The 20,581-nt window shown below is 69.1% G+C and overlaps 1 protein-coding gene across 6 annotated transcripts in view; it reads left to right on the forward strand.

Annotated features, from left to right (window-relative positions):
* Nucleotides 1–20,581, forward strand: part of SEPTIN9 (septin 9) — a 106,560-nt gene that overhangs the window by 62,074 nt on the left and 23,905 nt on the right. The window lies entirely within an intron of this gene.

Consider the following 20,581-nt stretch of genomic DNA (forward strand, 5'->3'; position numbering starts at 1 on the left):
GGGAGCTGCCCCAGGGGATCCCCGGGGGACCCCGGCTCCTGGGCTGTGCGGGTGCCGGCTGCACTGGGAGCCCATGCCCGGCGGGTCTGTTCTGATCCCGGACTCTGGGCCGGGAATGCTCAGCAGGTGTGTAGTGCTTTGGGCAGACAGGACGTGCTGGGTTTTGATGAACCTGCTGGAGTGACTATTTTTAATTGTGGTTATAACACATGACATAACCTTCCCCCTTTTGACCGCATTCAGTGCACAGCTCAGCAGCATTAGGCACATGCCCATCGTGTGAACCGGCCCACTGCCATCTCCAGAACTTTCTCTGCCCCGCCCCCATCGCACAGTCACACCCCCCCCCCCCCCGCCCGGCCCCCCCCCCCCCCCCCGGCTGTGCGTTTGGCCGCGTTAGGCCCGAGTGGAAGCGGTCACAGCGCTTGTCCTCCGTGTCTGGCTGTCCCTGAGCGGCGGGTGCGCACAGTCTGCCGTGCCGGAGCCGTGTTGGGGTTCCTTCCTGTTGCAGGCCGGTGTTTGGGGGTGTCCGTCTCTGTGAAGGACAGCGGCTGCTTCTGCTCGGGGGCTTGTGCTCAGTGACCCTGGGTGCTCGCTGCTCCCAGGCCCGGCCTTCACCTCCTTCTGCCTCTCCTGGTTGAGGGCCTTTGCCAGTGGCCAGGGGTTGTGGGGACCGGAGGGCCCCTGGCTGCGCCGGAGCGGGGGTGGGGTGAGCTGCTGTGTTCTGTCTGGGCAGGGGGGCCCGGCTGAGGGCTGAGGGCCCGCCCGCTGTGGGTCTGCTTGCTCCCACGTCATCTCCCTAAGCAGGACCCTGGTGCCCTGAGGACAGGGCCTGGCGGTGTCTGGGGTGGGCCCGGGAGGCCATTTCCTCGGGTCCAGCTGGGCTCCGGTTGGTCCAGGCCTCTGGCCGGATACGTCCCCCTCCGGGGGGGGGTGTTCACACTCAGCGGGTCAAACAGGATGTGGTGAGGTGGCCGCCCAGGCCGGCCAGGTCTCGGTGACAGCTGGCGCTGGATGCGCTGGGAGGTGTCCCGGCTCTGGGGGCACCGGCCAGGGGTGTCCGCTGGGGCGGCAGGGCCCTGGGTCAGCGGGCGGCGGGGCCCAGCTCAGGGTGTGCGGGGACGGTCGGGCTGGCTGTGGCTGGGCAGTGGGAGCAGGAGCAGCGTGGGGGCGGCGTCCCAGGAGCACGGCTCTGCCCCCGAAGGTGTGGGCCCCGAGGGGCCCCCCCAGGCAACGGCCTGAAGCGCGGGAACGTGGCGCTTCTCCGAGGAGACCGAGGTGGCTCGTCTCTCCGAGTGGGAGTGAGCGCCTTCCGCAGCCTCCAGACCCGCTGCCCTGGAGCGGCCCCCGGAGGGGGGTCCAGCTCCCCTGGCCGGGCCCTCACCGGTGCGACTGTGCCAGTCGTGTGTGTACACGCGTGTGAACTCACAGGGTGCCCGTGCCCGGACCCGTGTCTCCCGGCCGGGGCGGGCTCTCTGAGACAGTGCTCACCTGCCGGGACCGACCCTTTGGGCTGGACATGCGCACTGGCCGGGGGAGGGGCTGGCCGGCCGCGGGGGAGGGGCTGGCCGGCCGCGGGGGAGGGGCTGGCCGGCCGCGGGGGAGGGGCTGGCAGGCCGTGGGGGAGGGGCTGGAGGGGCCCCCCCAGGCAACGGCCTGAAGCGCGGGAACGTGGCGCTTCTCCGAGGAGACCGATGTGGCTCGTCTCTCCGAGTGGGAGTGAGCGCCTTCCGCAGCCTCCAGACCCGCTGCCCTGGAGCGGCCCCCGGAGGGGCTGGCTGCGGGGGAGGAAGGTGCTCTGTGGGGGAGGGCGGGGTGACTCACTCGGGGAGGATTTTCCTCTTCCCACAGGGTCTGGAAGGAGCCGGGCGGGAGGCGGCGAGGCCCACTGAGGCGGGGAATGTGGTCTAGACCCGCTGGGCCCTGGACGTGAGGCCAGAGGTCCAGGCGTGTGCTGGAGGCAGGGCTTTCCTGGGGGGCTGGGGGGGGGCGTTCCCGGAATCCGTTGCTGTGGCTTCTGGGGGCCCAGGTCTGCGTTCCCGCCCAGCCCCGCTCCGGCCGCCGCCTCTTCCTCTCCCTCCGCTGGTCCTGCCCTCCCAGTCCTCCCCGGTGCACATCCTGTCCATCCCTCCTGGACCGGGCACCCCGGCCCTCCCGCCCTTCTGGTGGGGGCCGGGCGGAGAGCTGAGGCGGGCGCCCGCCCCCGTCCTGCTCTGACCGCCCTGGGTGGCACCCTGCCCCTCGCACCTGAGGCCCAGCTGGCACCGTGGGCAAAGGGTCAGGGAGGGAGGGAGCTCAGCACCCTCCGGTCAGACGCTCGGCCCTCTGCCTCCGCCTCCGGGAAGCCTTCCAGCTGGCGTTGGTGCTGGACGGGCTCCCGGGACCCCAGCCGAGTGGCTCCCGGGCTGACCTCCCTGAACACGGCACCGACGAAATCTTAGCCCCCTCGGAGCCTTCTCCGGCCCCCTCGCCCCGGGGCCTCCGCGGCCCAGCCTCCCTCCTGTGCGGCGGCCACCTCCCTGCTCCCCAGCTCCTCCCGCCGCCCTGGCCTGGCTCCCCCAGCCTCCTTCCCCCACAGCTGGTCTGCTCGGACCTGCTGACCTCCCGCCCTCCCACCTGGCTCCTCCTCACAGCCCTGCTTTTGAACTCCTGTGCATCCTTCAAAGCCCAGCTCGAGGGCACCTCTCCCTGAAGCCCTCCCACACGCAGAAGCAGCCTTGCCTCTCTGACTCCCAGGCCTTCTCCCGTCGTCCTCGTGTGTAATACTCGCGTGGGGCTTGGGGTGTGAATTGTTTGTATGTGGGCCCTCTTTCCTCTGCCAGAGTGTCTAACGTAGAAAGGGGGTTAGCATCGTACCTTTGCTTTAAAACCCAGGAAATACAGAAATTAGAAACAAAAACTTACCAATGACTAAACTTTTTTTTTTTTTAATACGTTTTATTGATTTTTTACAAAGAGGATAGAGAGTCAGAAACATTGATGAGAGGGAAACATAGATCAGCTGCCTCCTGCACACCCCTTACTGGGGATGTGCCCATAGCCAATGTACATGCCCTTGACCGGAATCGAACCTGGGACCTTTCAGTCTGAAGGCCGACGCTCCATCCACTGAGCCAAACCGGTGAGGGCTAAACTCATAATGTTCGCTCTGTATTCTTCAGAATTCCCTCCGAGCCCCCCACAGGTTCTAGGGCACTGGAGGGGGTGGGGTTGTCTGTGTTTTAAGAACCCCGTGTGCTCCGTGGAGGAATGCGGGAGCAGGGGGAGGCCTGTTCTCACCCGCGCCGGCAGATACTTCCGGTCAGATAAGAGCCCGCACACCTGTCCCCCCAGACCTGCCCCCCGCACACCTGCCCCCCACAGACCTGCCCCCGCACACCTGCCCCCGCACACCTGCCCCCTGCACACCTGCCCCCGCACACCTGCCCCCGCACACCTGTCCCCGCAGACCTGCCCCCGCACACCTGCCCCCCGCACACCTGCCCCCGCAGACCTGCCCCCGCACACCTGCCCCCGCACACCTGCCCCCCGCACACCTGCCCCCCGCACACCTGCCCCCGCACACTTGCCCCCCGCACACCTGCCCCCTGAACACCTGCCCCCCCCCCCCCGCACACCTGCCCCCCCCGCACACCTGTCCCCGCAGACCTGCCCCCCGCAGACCTGCCCCCCGCAGACCTGCCCCCGCAGACCTGCCCCCCACAGACCTGCCCTCTGCCCAGCGGCTCTGGGCGGGGCTGGGCTGTGGAACCCGGAATCCTGTCTGTGGGGCGGCTGCTGGCTCTGCCTCGCCTGGGAGTCCATCCCTGCCCCCCCACTTCCACACACACACACACACACACACACACACACCCCGCTCTGCGCTGACAGCAGCCAAGTTTCCCGGGGCTGCCTTATAAGGCCCGCGGGCACTGCCACGCACTCTGCTCTGGCTCTCTGCTGCCTGGGCCAGCGGGCGGTGAGTGGGCATCCCGTGTGGCACCCAGCGGAGCCCTGGGCGTGACGGGCTTTATCTTAAGGGACTTCGCTCCCCGCCCCTCAGTCTCTCTACCGTCACACGGGGGAGGGCTCGGTCTGCGGCCCGGTGGCCTGAGGCCTCCAGGTGCCCGTTCCGGCGTGCCCGGGGGTGCGCGCGGCAGTGAGCATGAGATTGGGGTGCCGCAAACCGAGCGAGGCTCTCCACAGGGTTTCCCTCCGACTAAAACCACCAGAAATGCCCGGCCAGGTGGCCCAGTGGTTGAGCATCAACCTATGAGCCAGGAGGTCAGGGTTGGATTCCCGGTCGGGGCACAGGCCCGGACTGTGGGCTCCCTCCCCAGTGTGGGGCGTGCAGGAGGCAGCCGATCGATGTTCTCTCTCATCATGGATGTTTCTCTCTCTCTCCCCCTCCCTTCCTCTCTGAAATCAATAAAAACACATTTTAATAATAATAATAAACCCCCCTGGAAACATCCTTTGTTGCGGGGAAGGCGGGCCTCCTCGGAGCCGCCCCTGAGGCCCTCACACCTGGGCCGGAGGCAGTAAGCCCCACCTGTGGAGGGACAGGAGGCAGGAGACCAGACCCGGTGCCGCCTTCCCGGTGGGGCAGAGGAGGGCTGGCAAGACCCACCTCCCGTCGCCGCCCACCCAGCCGCCCTGCCCGGGGTGAGAGCGGGTGTGGGGAATGCAGCCCGGCAGCTGCCGCATGCCTTCACAGCGGGCACAGCTGCGGCGAGGGCCGGGCGGGAGGCGGGCCCCGCTCTGCGGCTCTGACCACCCAGCCGGCCCGGGGGGAGCCCGGCCCCGGCACAGGCACTGGGCGAGCCGCCCGCCGTGTTCCTCCCGGAAGCCGAGCAGCTGCCACAGGAGCGGCTGTGTCTGCGCCCCCCGCCCGCCGGGCCGGGCAGCTGCTGGGGAGCGGCCGGCACAATGGGGCCGCTGTCCGGGGGTGCCCGGCCAGACAGCCCCACTCTGTGCCCTGTGGACAGAGGCACATTCAGTGCGGGCAGCCCCGCGCAGCCCCTGGGGTCCAGCCGTCAGCCTGGAGGGTGCTGGTGGGCCATGCGGGCCTGGCGTGGCTGCGTGTGGCTGCGTGTGGCTGCGTGTGGCCGTGTGGGCCGTGTGTGGCTGCGTGTGGCGCCCCTCCCGCTCCTGCGCCGTCTCTGCTTGGGCTTTCCCTGGCCTGGGCTGTCTGCGGGAGGTGGGGGTGGGGGTCACAGTTGTCCCCCTGGCGTCCCAGGGCACCTGGAGCTCTGGGCTGTAGGTCTGAGCGTCTTCGAGGGGAGAAAAGCGGACACACCCCTTCCCCACGGCTGTTCTGGGGCAATTTCTGTGGCACCCGGGGTTCCTGGGAACCCGCTTTGGGAATCCCCAGCCTGGGAGTCCCATGTACAATAGTTCAGTGAGACCAGGAGGACGCAGGTCCGGAAGTGGCCCTGGGGGTCAGCCCGTCCTCTGCCTCCTTCCAAAGTGACCCCTCGAGGTTCCGACTTCGCTGTGGACCGTGTGAGAGCCGGGGCCCAGCGCGGACGCCTTGTCTACTCGTTGGCGGGGGACATGGTCCCAGACCCCTCTCCTGCCCTGCACAGCCCGGGCCCCAATGCCAGGTCCCCTCCCTTGTCGCCGGGCAGGTGTCTCCCCCCACAACCCCCAGTCTCAGAGCGACCGTGCCCCCAGTGAGGCCTCCAGGGCGGCCGGCGCCCCGCGGCCTGGGAACTCCCCAGCCCCGCTTCCCCTCCCTGCGGCCTCCAGTCCCACCCGCAGCGCACGGCCGTTGTCAGGGAGAGGAGCTAAGGCCGGGTCCGACAGGAAGCCCGCCTCCGCCGCCCTCTCCCCTGGGCGCTCACGGCCTGCATAGTGCAAGCGTGGAGGTGCCGCGTCACGGCGAGGCCTGTGTAAATACCGAGGCTCTGCGCACAGATGGGCCCAGACCTCTGCACCGGCTGTGTTTTTCCATTTCCCATCCCGCGGCGTCCGCCCGCCGCCCGCTCCTCCGACAGCTGCGTGCCGGCCCCCCGCCGCCCGCCGCCCCCCTGCCTTCCCGGAGGCGCGGGGCCTCCCACGGGGCCTGTGTCCGTCTGGCGGGCGGGTGCGGGATCGACTGCAGAGCGGACTCTGCCCCGAGGGTGCACGCTGCAGAGCCCTGAGCCTGGCCCCGGCCGGGTAGCTCCGTTGGTTGGAGCGTCGTCCCGGTCATCCAAGGTTGTGGGTTCGATCCCGAGGCGTGCACGTACAAGAAGCAGTCAGTGAGTGTGTAAAGAAGTGGAACCACAAACCGATGTCTCTCTCTCTCTCTTTCTGTCCCTACTTCTCTCTCTCAAATCAGTAGGTACACATTTAAAGAACAATGTTGAGCTGTGTTGGGCCTCTAAAGCGATACACCAGTTTCTTTCTTTCTTTCTTTTTTTTTAATATATTTTATTGATTTTTTTACAGAGAGAGGAAGAGAGAGGGATAGAGAGTTAGAAACATCGATGAAAGAGAGACATCGATCAGCTGCCTCTTGCACACCCCCTACCGGGGATGTGCCCGCAACCAAGGTACATGCCCTTGACCGGAATCGAACCGGGGACCCCTCAGTCCATGGGCCAACGCTCTATCCACTGAGCCACACTGGCCAGGGCCCAAACAGGGAGTTGAAACCCTCAGGCTTCCAGCGGGTTCTTTCCTCTTTGCTTTTGGGGTCCCGTTCTGGGTGGAGGCCTCTGCATTCCGAAATCACAGGAGGAATTCCGCCCGGTTTTCGTCTGGTGTGTTTACGGTTTCATTCCCGTGCGCCCGCACCAACTGCTGGCATGCTTTTGGGCTGGGCCGGTGGGTGGGACGGGGTGGGCGCTGTGTTCCTCGGTGTCAGGGTGCGGGCTGAGCAGGATCCCTCGGCTGCGTCTCCTGCGCCCGCTCTGTCCGGGAGCCCGTTCGCAGCCACTGTCACTTTGGGTTACAGCGTCCCCGGGGCTCACAGTGAGCCGGATACTCTGGTGGGAGCTCCTGCGTCAAAAACGGAAAAAATGTTCCGTGTGAGGTTTGTCCCTCATAGTTTACATCCTTTTTCTAGAGAAGCATCCGGAGAGCTATTTAAAGCCCCTCCGATGGGACTGTGGGTTCGGGGCGGTGGCCTGGGGAGGGGTGGGGAGGGGTGGGGAGGGGCGGGGCCCGGTGCCGTCCGCAGAGGTGGGCTGGGCGCGGCCGTCCGCCAGACGCGGTCCCTCTGCGACGCGCGTGCAGGGCGGCGTGATGACTGTTCGGGGGTTTGAGTCCCTGGCCCCGCGGGTGGCGCCCCTGGGGGTGGGCACGGCGGGTCCTGCAGGGGACAGGGCGGTCCAGGCGGGTTGGGCTTCGGGAACCTCAGGTTTCGGGTCTGAGCCCAGAAGTCCCGGTCCCTCTGACACGCCCGTCGCACCATCCCTGAGCCCAGGAGAAGCGGGGCCCGGGGGGAGCCCCAGTGCTGCGGTCCCTGGGCTCCGAGACGCACTGGGTTTGCCTCCTGCCCCCGGGCTGACCGGCCACTGTGCCTCCGTTTCCCCGTCTGTGAAAGGAGGGGGACCACAGGCCCTCCTTCTCCGGGTGTTGCCGGATGACCCTCCGGTTAAGGGCCGCTACTTGCGGGCAGGCCTCCTGGATTCCAGCTCTGGCCCTGCCTTGCCCCTCCGTGCCTCAGTTCCCCCATTCATAGAGCTGTTCCTCCGAGGCGCTGAGAGGCTGGCTGTGCGGAGGCCACAGAATGCCCTGGAGCATTCCTGAGTCTCGAGCAGCAGGTTCCGGCTCAGAGCTGGGCTCACTGGGACTGACTCCCAGCAGCAGCTCCGCCCTCGATGACCACGGGGTGTGTGTGGGGGGATCGAGGGGGCTGGAGGGCGTGGGGGACAGTGGACGATGCTTGTGGATGGCAAGAGGCAGGAAGGCTAGTTCGGCTCTCAGAGCCTGTCCCGGCAACGGGGTCAGCAGGCCCGCGGAGGCAGGACCAGGGTTCCAGGTCCTCACGGGGGACGGCATCGGCCGACGGCAGAGCCGCTCGGCGTGTGTGGAATTTTCCACAAACATGCATGTTTCCCATCAAAGCTCCGGGCCGGAGGGCTCCTGACCGGCCGGGGAGGCTGATGGAGGTGCAGATGCAGAGCCGTTCTCTCCATCCCGGATGCTCCCTGTCTGAACGCGCAGATACGGGTGTGCTTGTTCTCGGATGTCCCCACACCGCTCCCTGCCCCCTGCCCCCAGCGGCCTGTTCCAGCCCGAAGCCTGCTCCCGGGCCCCTCCACCTCACCCACCCGCACGCCCATCGCAACACGCATGACACCTCCTGCAGCAGAAACGGGGCACCCAGGAGGAGGGGTGCGGGGGTCAGGCATCTGGGCTGTGTGGTCTCTCCCTCCTCCCTCCCCCACTCCCCGGCCGATCACCCTGACGGACCAGCCTCCTCCTCTGGCAGAACTTGGGGTGTCGGCCCCCTCCTGTGCCCAGGGATGGGGAGCACCTTACAGACGGGGAACCGAGCTAGAGGGGTGGTGCCCACCTCCCTGCACACCCAGCGTCCGGTGGGGCAGGGTGGGGGTGCGGTGCGGTGGGGGTGGGGGGACAGGGGACACGTTTCATGCTCAGGATCTCCCCCAGGCTCCGGGCTAAGGCCAGGCCTCCCCGGTGTGGCTGCCGCTGACTAAGGCTCTGGCCGGCGGGAGGATGGGGAGCGGGAGGATGGGGAGCGGGGAGGATGGGGAGCTGGATGCCTCTCAGGCTCCGGTTACAGCGGCTGAGGAACCTCCCAGCGCAGGGCCTGAGCCGCGGCCGCTGCATTGAGGCGCCGGCCCCACCCCAGCAGGTGCGTCCAGGCCGGGCGGTGGGTGTCTGGGTGGGCGTGGCGGGGCGGCCGGCCGGCCTGGTCCATCGGGGCCTCACGTCTTCGGCAGCCGCCCGGGGTGGGCGTGGCCTCGCTGCCTCTCCAGGGAGGGTGATGGGCGGCCGGTCCGCTGCAGGGGGACCAGGGGGACGGGAGGTGCACAAACAGGGTGGACCTCGCGTCCAAACCACAGCTCTGCCGGCCGTTCCTGTAAATGGCTCTTCTGGTCAGAGGGGGGAGCCAGGCCAGACGCACGGAACCCAGGTCCCGGCACTGCATCCCGCGGGAGGCTGCTGGCCCAGGCCCTCGCCGCGGGCCTCGGAGGCATTCGCGCCCTGGCCTCTGGGTGGGGTGGGGTGGGGCCCTGGCCGCCCTGGCTCCCTTGGTCACCGCACAGCCCACCTGAGCCTTCAGCCCGGGAGGCCCAGGCTGTGGGGTGGGGTGGGGTGGGGGGATTAAGGGGGTTCTGTCTGGGCCGGGAAGGCCCTGGTGCCTGGGGCCGGGGCGCCCTGGGAGCCGTGTCCTGTGGAAAGGCCTCGGGACCAGGGTTCCTTCTTCCTCCTGCAGTTCCCGCTGTCCCCGCTGACGCGGCCCTTGTCCCTCTCCCCTGCGGCTCACAGCTGGGACAGGAGGGCTTACCGGTTCTTCCAGTTCACATGCCTGTGGCCACAACGAGTGAGGTGCTGAGTGAGATCCTCGTCTGGGCTGGGCGGGCAGGGCCGAGCCACCGGGCCGATCTGGCAGGGTAAGGCTAGCTTCCGGGCCGTAGCTCCTCCCGTGGTCCCATTTTCCAGATCGGGAAGTCAAGGCACGAGAGCCTCAGCCAGTTGGCTGCAGCCCCACAGCCATGCACAGCCTGGATTTGAACCCTGGGGAGGCCCGGCCAGCCGCGGCAGAGGGGGCGGAGCTCTCCCCAGCCGCCCGGGCTGGGACTGGCCGGTCCCGGAGGCCGTCCCCCGGAGCTGTGGCCGGGATGCTGAGGCGCCGCGGGTGATGCAATGAGAGAAAACCCCCTTAGAGAGGAGACACTGGTGTGCCCCTGGGCGCCCCGCCGCCTGGGTTTTGAAATAAGACACGGCTTGTCGGGGTGAGTGGGAACGGATCGGAAGCCCCATCCCTCTCCCCTGATGGCCGGGCAGAGAGCCCGCTGGGTCGGCTCACTGTCACCCCAGCCGGCCCCGCCCCGCCCAGCTGTCCTTCTCCCGCCTCCTCGCCCACCAGCCTGCCTTCCGCTGGAAGAACAGCGGGAGATGTTGGACGGGTGGTGTGTGTGTGTGTGTGTGTGTGTGAGTGTGTGTGCCCCCTTCCCTGGGAGGGGCTGGATCAGAGCCGCCCTGGGGCCTCCAGGCTGGCCCTGGGCAGTGGGAAACCGGGGCTCACGCCAGCTTTTCTGCCTCCCAGGCGGCTCCCTGGCCCCGGAGCCGGTCCCCCCGCGCTCCGTCCTGGGCGCAGGCTCGCCGGAGGTCTCGGGCTCTCTCCTGGAGCTTGGGCAGCTCCCCCACCCGCCAGCGTGGGTGCGGAGCCCCAGGGTGAGGTTGGAAGTGGGCGAGCCTTGCCGGCCGGGCTGGCAGCTTCCCTGCTCTCCCCCCCAGGAGGCCTGGCCAGAGGCCCACCCGCCCCGGGCGCCGGGCTCGGCTCTGGCTGGGGGTGCCAGCACGGGGCCTGTCCACGCGGCCTGGACGCCGTGCGGGGCCGGGGCCCTCGGACCCCCGAGAGCAGGTCAGACGGGAGCCGGGGAGAAGCGGCGTCTCCCTCATCAGCGCTGCCTCGGCCGGCGGGGCGGCCAGCACGGTAGCGGCCACCACGTGGCTTTCTGGGAGGCCGGCCCGTCCTTGTGGCCCGGGGGACGGGAGAGGAGCTTCCTGGAGTCCCCGGCCGCGGGGGCGGGACCCCGGGGCAGAGGCGCCCGGGGCAGACCCCCTGGAACCCCGCTTCTGCCTGCCAGGCCCCCGTTTCCAGGGCACAGCTCTGGAAGGTTCTGGCCCTGAGATGCAGCTTCCTGGGCCGGAGCCGCCCTTCGGGACCAGGGTCTGTCTCTCCAGGGGCCCGGCTGCAGAAGGGAGTTAGGACACGGCTCAGACGCCCTCCCTGCACCTCCGACTCCCCCTCGTCCGGGGGCTTGGCCAGGACTCAGTGCCGTGCCACCCGGTGAGGACTGTGGGTGCCAAGGCTGCGCCTGCACCCCGGGCTGTGGGTGAGGGAGAGACACCTCCGCCCCCGAATGCCCCAGACTCCCAGCACCCACCAGGTGACCCCCCCATCACGGCAGACTTGGTGCAGCCGTGTGCCCGTGTGCCTGTGTGATCGTGTGCCCGCGGGAAAGTCTCGGGCCCAGGCTGGGTCCTGATTGGGGAGGCGGGCCAGGCCACACCAGCTGGCCCGGCATTGCCCCGAGACCCCGTGTCAACCCCGCTCCCCCTGTGCTCTCGGTGAGCAGTGCTCCCCGGGCCCCCCTCCCCGGAGTGCAGCCTCCGCAGGCCAGGTCCCGGGGCCCGCGGACACGTTGGCCCGGGCCGCTTGCTTCTGGGCGGAATGAAAGGAGAGAGTGAGTAAGGAGAGTGTGTGGGGGGTGACGGAGTGGGAGGAGGTCAGGGAGAGGGGAGGAAAGATCTGGAAGAGTCCAGCATGTGCTTTCGAGGCAGGTGCCAGCCCGAGATGGCCCGCGGGTGGGGGCCTGGCCGCGCCCTGCCGGCGCTGACGGAACGCTCCGGCTGCCGTGTGCCGGGAGCCGCCGGGGCCTGCCCTTGGCTCCCGGGCCGCTGGGCCAGCCGGGAGCGATTTGTTTCCATTTTGGGGACCCCGCGGGAGGCTGTCATCCCGCCCGGCTTCATTAATGTTCCATTAATCACGTGGCCGCCTGCCGCGGGCTCCGCGCCCCGAGCCAGCGCTGCGTCCGCTTCCGGCTCCTCGGAGGCGTTCGCACACCCGCTCAGGAAGAGCCAGTTCCTGTTGTGGGACGTGGGGGCGGCACAGAGAGGCTGAGTAAGCTGCCCCAGGTCACACAGCTGGACGTGGCCGAGATGTGTGAATACTGGGCTGTTTGACTCCAGAGCCCCAGCTGGTGGGTCCCTGAGCACAGGGTCTCTGGTCCGGCTGCTTGGGGCTCCATCCGGTGATACGGACGCCTCCTGACCCACCCGGGTAGTGGCCCTCTGGGTTGGGGGGGACGGGGCATCAGGAGTGGAAGGCCGCTTTGCCCTCTATCCTGATCACCAGACAAACTTCCTGCTTTCTACGGTCCGCCAGACACCACTTCCTCCAGGAAGCCTTCCTTGATTCCTCCAGCTAGGTGGTGCTTCCCCTCCTGCCGCCCTGGTTCCACCGGAACCGAGGACAGGCCAGCAGAGTCCAGCCGGCCTGGCCATCACGATGCCCCTCCAGGGCGCCCTGAGGCGCTCACTGAGCCGCTGGGTGCAGGCTGCTGGCTTTGTGATGCTAATGAAAGGTAGGCCTCGGGCAGGTCCCTTTAGGACTCGGTTTCTGTGTCTGTGAAATGGGTTGAAGGGCATTCTCCTCCCGCAGAGGGCTTTGGGAGAATCGAGGAGAATCGTGGCACAGAAGCCCTTCGGATTGCGATAGCCCAGCACGAACCCCTGGGTGAATGTGAGACTTGGCCTGGGTGTCGGGAGGGGGAGCTGGGAGAGAGGCTCAGGCCCCAGCGTAGGTTCCTGTTGGGGGAGTGGGGCAGCCACAGGCAGGGCCTGGGCGGAGGGGCTTGGCCCCCATGAGCTCTCTTCCTCCTGGAGTGAGCCCCCCCTTCCTCCTCCTCCCTCCTCCCTCCTCCCTCCTCCCTCCTCCCTCCTCCCTCCTCCCTCCTCCCTCCTCCCTCCTCCCTCCTCCCTCCTCCCTCCTCCCTCCTCTCTCCCTCCTCCGCTGTTCCTGGTCCCCGCCCGCCCCTCCGCCAGCACAGCCCTGACCTCCTCCCCGGGCTGGGCCTGGGAAGAGGGGCCAGCGGTGGGAGGTCTGCGGCCGGGGCCGGGATGGAGTGTGCCGGGCCCAGCTGCACAGGAAGCCGGGCTGGGCCCTGGAGGCCTCTGGGCTCGGTGGCCGGACTCCCAGCGAGCACCGCGGGGCCCTCTCCCGCCTGGGCCCCCAGCCCTTGACCCCCACCCGCCCGCTCCAGAGGCCCAGGAGGGGCCGTGGCCGTGTCCCCGGTGGCTGCCCACCCGGATGCAGCCCTGGCTCCTGGTGCTGCCGTAGCCGTGGAGACGCGGGGCTGCCCGGCTTGGGGCTGGGTCTGCGTTTGATGCCTGGGGACCCGGGGACCCAGGGTGCATGTTGGAGGCCGGGAAGGGGAATCCCCTCTTCCAGCCAACACCCACCGGCTTGTGCACGTGTGTCAGGGTGTATGCAGTGTGTCGGGGTATGTGCAGTGTGTCGGGGTGTGTGCAGTGTGTCAGGGTGTGTGCAGTGTGTCAGGGTGTGTGCAGTGTGTGCAGTGTGTCAGGGTGTGTGCAGTGTGTCGGGGCGTGTGCCCGTGTGTCAGGGTGTATGCAGTGTGTCGGGGTATGTGCAGTGTGTCGGGGTGTGTGCAGTGTGTCAGGGTGTGTGCAGTGTGTCAGGGTGTGTGCAGTGTGTCGGGGCGTGTGCCCGTGTGTTGGGGCGTGTGCAGTGTGTCGGGGCGTGTGCCCGTGTGTCGGGGCATGTGCAGTGTGTCGGGGCATGTGCAGTGTGTCGGGGTGTGTGCAGTGTGTCGGGGTGTGTGCAGTGTGTCGGGGTGTGTGCAGTGTGTCAGGGTGTGTGCAGTGTGTCAGGGTGTGTGCAGTGTGTCAGGGTGTGTGCAGTATGTTGGGGTATGTGCAGTGTGTCGGGGTGTGTGCAGTGTGTCGGGGTGTGCGTGGGGGGTGGGGGGTGGGGGCTTGGAGCCGGAAGTCGCAGGGCCAGCCCTCTGTGCCCCACCAGCCATCTGATCCTGCACAGACGCAGGCCCACCGCCTGCGGGTCCCGGCCTGGGGGTTGGAGTGACGTGAGAGCCGGTGAGGCCTGAGGGACCCGCTGGGGCGGTTCACCTGGGAGAAGGTCAAAGGGTGTGACCCAGAGCGGGGGAGGAGCCGAGGGTCTGGGAGGCTGGGGCGGGGGTGGGGGTGGGAGGGGGCTTCATGGGCCCGGCTAGGCAGGCGGCCATTTCCTCTGTGTCCACGCCCCGGCCTCCTGCTTAGGGGCCAGCACCTCGTCCACCCACAGAGTGGCCCGGCCCTAAGAAATGTGAGGAGCGCCCGCGGCACGCAGCTGCTTCCGGCAGATTCCTGAGTCTGAGCGCTCTCCGCTCTCCGAGCCCTGCTTTGCCCCCAGCCCTCTCCCTCCGGAGCCAGCGGCCTGTTCTGTGCTGGTCCCCGCAGGCTGACCCTCCGGTGGCCGGCACGGCTCCCACGCCTTCCCCAGGGGCACTGACCGAATACCGGGGCGGCAGGAGGGGAGGCGCCACCGAGCTGGAGCAATCAGGGAAGGCTTCCTGGAGGAAGTGGCGTCTGGGGGACCATGGAGAGCAGGAAGTTTGTCTGTGATTAGGACAGAGGGCAGAGTGGCATCGCCATGCCTTCGCAGGCAGTGAAGATCCTGCTGGCACCCGGTGGGCTCCGGGAAGATGGAGGGAGGAGGCTGGGCCGGGACCTGGGTTCCAGCTCTGATCCAGGCACATCCTCAGCCACGCTGAGTCTGTCTCGCTGGCGCGCTGGGACACAGGCGGGGATTTGATGGATGATGTGAGAGAGGGACGTGGCCTAGCCCTGGGCGCGGTGAGTGTGTAAGATACAGCCCTGCCACCGAGGGGGGTGTCAGCCTCCCGCGTGTGGCATTTCGGACCCCCCCCCCCCCCCATTTCACTGGAACCGAGGACAGGCGTGCGGGCCGTGGCGTCACCTGTGTCCTTCAGCTCGCGTGTGGCCGGGAGCCCCGGGCCGGCCGGGCAGGCGAGTCGGAGCGTGTGCAGGAGGCGGCGGCCGCCCGCCACGCCGGCAGCTCTCAGGCCACCGGCAGCCGTGCCGGAGTTACCGGCCGCCTGGGCTGCGGCGGACGGAGGGGCGGGCTCTGCTGCCTCCTGGGGGACGTCTGGGTGCGCACGGGCTGCCTGGGTGGGACACCCAGTGGTTCTGTCTTCGAGGAGCGGCCGGAAGCTGTGTCTTAGTTCCGGACGTGCTGAGGGGCCGTGTCCTGAAGGCGGGAGGTTCGAGAGGCCGGGGTGAGGGAGGCCGGGTGAGGACTGCCGTGTGCCGGCGACGGGAGCCGCGGGCAGGCCCGGTGTGCGAGCTGGCAGCCTGGAGCGCCCGGGGCCTCGGGTCCGGGCGGGAGGGCGTGCAGGCCCCCGGCGCCCGCTCTGCGCTGCGCTGCGCCCGGGGTTCGCCCGGAGCTGGTGGCGGTCCTGGCGCAGTGCCAGGCGCCGGTGGCACGGGGACCCCTTACTTGGCGGCAGGCCCGGCCCGGACATGACCGCGTGGCCTCCCACATCCTCTTCCCACGGCCACGGCGGACCTGGGGGCCGGCGGCCGGGCCGTGGACGCCTGCCTGGTGGGGGCCGGCTCCTGGGGAGCGTGGGGTCCCGGCGGCCTCAGTCGTGGCCAGAGGTGGGCACAGCGATGCTGAGCAGAAGGAGTCGGCCTGGGTAGGGGGTGCCCTCCTGGTCCCGGGACCCCAACGCCACTGCCCCCGGTGTGCCCGCCACCCTCCCACTCTGTCCCCTCTACGTGCCAAGCCCGCCGGTCAGCAGGGGGCAGTGGAGGCCTCAGGTCCCTGGGAAGTGTCTCTCCCCCCGCCTCCCCCACCCCCCGCAGAGGCTTCCCTTCCTGGATTGTGCGGGGGGGGGGGGGGGGGGGGGGGGGCACGGAGCAGGGCCCCCGGCTGGGCCGGCGCGGGCTGTGTTGACACAAACTCAGGCTGACCCCACGTCCTCCGCAGCCAGCGGAAGTGGCTCCTGGTGTCTCCTTGGTGGGTCCCGGACGGCTCTGGCTCTGCATCGGAGAAGGGCCCCCGCCCCGCCCCGCCCCCCAGGGGAGCCCCAGTGGGGCCGCCCACAGCCTGGGCCCTCCCGGAGGACAGAGCGCCTTTCCCCGGCGATGGGACCGCATGGCCTTCTCCCGAGCAGACGGAGAAGAGGGATCCGTCTCTGTTGTTCTTGGATCTGACAGGAAGGAGCCCCAGAGCATGTTGGTGTTTCCTTCCCGGTGCCTTTCCCACACGTGTGCTCGATACCAATGACAAAACACACACACAGAGAGACACACACACACAGAGACACACACAGACACACACACACAGACACACACACAGACACAGACACAGACACACACACAGACACACACACAGACACAGACACAGATACACAGACACACACACAGACACAGACACACACACAGACACACACACAGATACACAGACATACACACACACACAGAGACACACACACAAACACACACACAGACACACACAAACACACACATTCACATAGAGACACACACAGAGAGACAGACACACAGACACACAGACACACACACAGACACACACACAAACACACACATTCACATAGAGACACACACAGAGACACACACAGACACACACACAGACACACACACACAGACACACACAGAGAGACACACGGTACACAGACACACACAGATACACAGACACATACAGAGACACACACACAGACACACAGAGACACACATACAGATACACAGACACATACAGAGACACACACACAGACACACACACACATAGAGACACATTCACACACACAGACACACAAACAGAGACACACACACACAGAGGCACACACACACACACACACACACACACACGCTGTGTACTGTCCCCCAGAAGCTTGGCCTCCTGGGCCCTGGCCACCAGCCGAAGCACCAGGTGGCCCTTTGCAGGGCGCAGGGCGACCCCTGACCCGACTCGGGAGGCTGGGCAGAGGGGCTGCGGGAGGCAGGCCCCCGTCTGCGGCAGCACCTCCTCGGCAGAGGGCAGGGCCGGGCCGGCGGGCGGCAGGCTGGGTCCGGTGGAGGAGGGCCGGTCCTCCCTGCGGGCGGGCAGCGGCCACTGCGAGGCCGTGACGGACCCTCCAGCCTGAGACGCAGTCGTGCCCCTGGCTTCTGGGCGCAGAGAGGGCTGGTGGGAGCCGGAGCCTGACCTCTGACCTGTGGGTAAGGAGGCCTGCACCCCCCGCAGGCCTGGGCCGGTGCTCCCCTCCCCCTCGGCTCCCGCCTCCCGGCCTGCGTTCCCTGCGTTTCCTCTCCCGTTTCTCCTCCCTCCCTCCCCCCGCACCGTCTGGTCCTCATTAAGGCCTTCCGCCCGCGCTCCGCGCTCGGCCCCCAGGGGAGCTGTGTGGGCCCCCGGCCCGGGCGGGGCCTCCAGCACAGCCCTCGCCTCGGCCCCCCAGGCAGACGTGCTGGGCTGGGCCGTCTGTGTGTAAGTGTCCCTTCCCGCCGGCCGAGGGCCCCGGGCACGGCGTCTGCAGGCCGTGCCCCTGCACCCATCCAGGCGGCCGCCCGGCCTGCTCCCCACAGGAGGGCCCCTGAGCGGGCCACCGGTGCGAGGCCCCCCCCCCAGCCCCTGGCCGCCGCCTGGCGCCCGCACGGCGCCCACCCAGGCCCCGCGCACCCTGACCTCCGGGCTGCTGGGGGGGGGGGGGTGGGGGGGGTAAAGGGACCCCCACTGCAGGGCATAGGGATCCTCCTTGGGCTGTGGGGAGCCCCCTGGCGTCCCGGGGTGCCCCGCGGCCCCTGAAACATGACTCCCTCGTTCCGTCCACCCCGAGCCTGAGGCTCCTGACGCCGCCCCTTCCCACAGGCTGGGAGAGGAATGTGCCCTCACACCCGGAGCGCAGGGCGGGGTTCGATGAGGCCCCGGGAGACGCCCTCCCGCATGTGGACTGGGGGTGGCCGGGCTCTGTGCTCCTCACAGGGCGGGCTCCTGGGGGCGGAGGCTCCGGCCAGGCCCTGCGAGGAGGCAGCACCCTCTGCTGGCTGCCCCGGGGCCAGGCCGGTGGGCCCCGGTGTCGGGTACAGCAGGGGGACAGACGGGGGCAGGAGGCTCAGGACCTGGCCACTCTCTCAGGGGTGTGGCAGGGGAGGGGGTGAATCCGGGAAGCGTCCCCACACCCCTCGGGCCCCCACGTAGCTCTCTCGTCCCGTCCCTGCAGCCCGGGGCACACAGCTGGTGAGGGGTGGCGTGGCAGCGTGGCCCCCAGGCCGGTTCCGTGGCATTTCGAGGGGCGGGTGCCTCCTGGTGAGGCCGGAGGAGCCGCCGGCTGTGCCCGGGGCTGCGGGCCGGGCTGGTTTTTGGGGTGCTGACCAGCCAGGCTGCTCGGAGCCCCGGCGTCTGTTCTTTCCTGCCCCCCCCCCGTCTTGCATGTGGTCAGCGTCTTGCATGTGGTCAGCATGTGTCTGAGGCGGCGTGTCGCCGTCTCTGCAGGGGTGCTGCGTGTGTGACTGAGCGACATGTGTGCCAGGGCGGCGGCGTGGGCACGGAGCAGTGTGCCCTGGGCCCGCCGGGTGTGGGTGAGACGGGACTGAGGGCCTTCGTGCTGCCGCCTCTGGGCACCGCGCACTCACTGTGCTCACCGGCCGAGCTCAGCACCGAGGCTGCAGGAGCGGTGTCCGGCGCCCTGTCCCCGCTGCCCGACCCTGTGTCCGCCTGTCCACCCGTCCGCCCCGTCCCCGCTGCCCGACCCTGTGTCCGCCCGTCCGCCCGTCCGCCCCGTCCCCGCTGCCCGACCCTGTGTCCGCCCGTCCGCCCCTGTCCCCGCTGCCCGACCCTGTGTCCGCCCGTCCGCCCCGTCCCCGCTGCCCGACCCTGTGTCCGCCCGTCCGCCCCGTCCCCGCTGCCCGACCCTGTGTCCGCCTGTCCGCCCCGTCCCCACTGCCCGACCCTGTGTCCGCCCGTCCGCCCCGTCCCCGCTGCCCGACCCTGTGTCCGCCTGTCCACCCATCCGCCCCGTCCCCGCTGCCCGACCCTGTGTCCGCCCGTCCGTCCTGTCCCTGCTGCCCGACCCTGTGTCCACCCGTCCGCCCGTCCGTCCTGTCCCCGCTGCCCGACCCTGTGTCCACCCGTCCGCCTGTCCGTCCTGTCCCCGCTGCCCGACGCTGTGTCCCCCCATTCGCCCGTCCGCCCGTTCGACCCTGTCCCCGCTGCCCGACCCTGTGTCCGCCTGTTCGCCTGTCCACCGGTCCGCCCCTGACCCCGCTGCCCGGCCCTGTGTCTGCGGCTGCCCGCCGTCCGCCCGTCCGCCCTCACTCCTCCGCTGCCCGACCCTGTGTCCACCCATCCGCCCGTCCGCCCCGTCCCCGCTGCCGGACCCTGTGTCTGCGCTGCCCGCCGTCCGCCCGTCCGCCCTCACTCCTCCGCAGCCTGGGGGCAGGGCACTAGGGGCAGCGGTGGCCAGGAAGGGGGATGGCGCCCCGTCCAGGCCGGGGAAAGGAGGGGGGAGGGGCCCACTCGCAGAGGAGGGGGTCAGCTCGGCTCTGAGCACCTCCAGCCTCACTGTGGGCCAGCTGTGCAGAGGGGGGAGGGGAGGGGAGGGGGGGGCGGGCCTGCGAATGTGGGATTCATTACGGAGTCTGGCGACCAGAGCCCTCACCGCTCCCCTGAGATGGGATGGGGGTGGGCCCGCCTGGAGGCCCAGGGCGGGAGCCGGGGTGGGGGTGCAGGCCCTGGCCCTCCCCACCCCTCCCCCTGCCTCCTCCGCCCTGAGCTGAAATCACACGGCCTCCTCTCCCCTCCTCTCCCCTCCCCTGCCCTGCGGGAGCCGGGAGCGGGGAGCGGGCCCCGGGCTGGGCGGCCCTGCCCCCGGCCTCCTGGCTCTGCGCTGGCCTCTGGATGGAGGCTGGGGTGGGCGTGGGCTAAGCGCCTTCCTGCAGCCGCCCCTCCAGCCAGGGATAAAGCTCCCAGCAACCTGCGGGGTGGGCTGGCTGTGCTGGCTTTGGGGACACCAGGGAGAAAGTGAGGGTGCTGCCGAGCCACGGGGACTCGGAGCCCCCACGGGTGCTCGGGGCGGCAGGAGGCGTGTCCGGTGTGGGTGCGTGATCCCTGGCGGCTCGCAGTCCACAGCGGAGGCGAGGCTGAGGGGCTGAGGGCAGCCAGCCCCCGCCCGGCAGCTGCGGGGTGTGTGTGTGTGTGTGTGTGTGTGTGTGTGTGTGTGTGCGTGTTAATGTGGGCAGGGGCTCATCACAGAGGCTGGCTCAGGGCACTGCTGTCAGGTGCCAGGCCCTTGCCAAGCGTGGCCCAGTCAAGCGGATTCACCTGCCCCTGCACCTGTGAATCTGTCTCTGAGGCCTGACACGGCGCCCACATCCGTGCGGCCACCCCTGGGTGCCGTCCCTGCCCCGTGGCCGCCGGGTGCAGCAGCGGGGTGGGGGTTGGGGGAGGGACAGAGGCCCGGGTGCAGGAGGAGCAGCGCCTGTGAAGGGCCAGTCCCCGTGCTGACGCGCAGGCCGTGGGAGCACCTGGGCACTGAGTGACCTTGAAGAAAGCTGCTCACAGTGTCAGGCTCACTGCGCGCGCAGCGCTGCCCGCGGGGCGGGCGGGGGACCGGGGGCTGCCTGCTCTTGGCCGCTTCCTCCTGGGGCCGCCACGCCCCGGCTCGGGTCCGAGCCCGGAGCCGCAGGAGCCGGAGCCGCCGCAGGCTGAGCGGCTGTCCCGGGGTTTCAGGCACCTGCTTCCTGCGTGTGATTCCGCGACACGGTGAGGGCTCCGGGCCACGCCTCCCCGGTGAGGGCTCGGTGCCCCCGGTGAAGGCTCCGTGCCCCTGGTGAGGGCTCCGGGCCACGCCTCCCCGGT

This window comes from Pipistrellus kuhlii, unplaced genomic scaffold (assembly GCF_014108245.1).
Source record: "Pipistrellus kuhlii isolate mPipKuh1 unplaced genomic scaffold, mPipKuh1.p scaffold_m20_p_44, whole genome shotgun sequence".
Lineage (NCBI taxonomy): Eukaryota > Metazoa > Chordata > Mammalia > Chiroptera > Vespertilionidae > Pipistrellus > Pipistrellus kuhlii.